The following is a 1,277-nucleotide window of genomic DNA, read 5'->3' as shown; positions in this document are numbered from 1 at the left end:
ATTTCTGGCGCCGTTTCCGGGGAAGCAATTGGCTACCGATATCGTCAATCGTTTGATAAACTTTACTAGTTTGTCACCGCTAATCTTAGCGGGCTTACCATTGCTCTTACTATCTTTTGATTGATGCAGAGCAGTGCATGACCAGTTTTGACCTACCAAATAACTTCAACTCGAATCCAGAAAGAATTGGGAGAATTGTGAGACGACGCATTGTCCCACCTCAGAAAAGACTCACTTGGCCCATCAGTTCTCCATCCACTTCAGCCTCATCACCCATGGCTCAGAAGACTCTTCGTCAGTTCTCAGCCCCGTCCAGTAGCCACATCCCTACTGGATTGAACCAAGATCAAGAAGGCAATGACGGCTTTGAGTTGAAAACTAGACTGGTGAACATGGTTCAAGCAAGTCCGTTCTGGGGAAAGGCATCCAAGGATGCCAATGCCCATCTCCAGAACTTTCTGGAGGGGAGTAACACCATCAACCCCAAGGGAACTACGATGGATATCATCCGCCTTCGGCTATTCCCGTTCTCACTGCTCGGGAAGACAATACGTGGTTTTACTCCAACAAGGAGGCTTTCACAACATGGGAAGCCTGTTCAAATGCATTCCTGGCCAAATACTTCCCAATGGGCAAGACAAATGCCCTCCGGAACAGAATCTCTGGTATCCAGCAACTATCGGATGAGACAATCCCAGAGGCCTGGGAACGTTTAAAGGAGTACATACAAGCATGCCCACTCCACGATATGGAGGAATGGCTTATTATTCAGAATTTCTTCCACGGCCTGAATCAGCAAGCTAAGGACCACGTAGATGCAGCAGCGGGTGGTTCCTTCCTCTCTCTCTCTCGATGTTGTGGGAGCGAAGACACTGATAGACAAGATTGCCTCCAATTAGAGTTGGAGAGGTGAAAAGCAGCCGGCCCGTCCAAGGGGCGTGCACCAGATCGACAGTGTCGACATGCTGGCTGCCAAGATGGACCTTCTGATGAAGAAACTAGAATCTCCACATAAGGAGGTAAACCAGGTTTCAGAGTCTCGAATGACATGTGAAACATGTGGCGAGACTGGGCACTCGGGCACCTCAAGCCCCCTAACTCAAGAGGACGCGAACTTCGATGGCACCAACAACAACAATCCCAACTCGGGATTCTGTCCTCAGCAAGGTTGGAACTCAAAGCCCAACCTCTCTTTCGGTAATCAGCAAGGTATGAATTTTAATAAAAAAATTTAGCCTACCTTAAAAGGCCTAGTGTACGGCCAGAAGCAGATAAGT

General features: G+C 48.5%; 1 non-coding gene across 1 annotated transcript; it reads right to left on the bottom strand.

Annotated features, from left to right (window-relative positions):
• Positions 1-643: 643 nt before the first annotated feature.
• On the bottom strand, positions 644-750 carry LOC120643304. The gene has a single exon (XR_005662984.1). It is a non-coding gene; the product is annotated as a small nucleolar RNA R71 (small nucleolar RNA).
• Between the last annotated feature and the right edge of the window lie 527 nt (positions 751-1,277).

Source organism: Panicum virgatum, chromosome 7K (genome assembly GCF_016808335.1).
Source record: "Panicum virgatum strain AP13 chromosome 7K, P.virgatum_v5, whole genome shotgun sequence".
In the NCBI taxonomy this organism is placed as follows: Eukaryota; Viridiplantae; Streptophyta; class Magnoliopsida; order Poales; family Poaceae; genus Panicum; species Panicum virgatum.
Note: the sequence above shows the minus strand (reverse complement) of the source record. Positions and strands in the feature narration are given on the sequence as shown.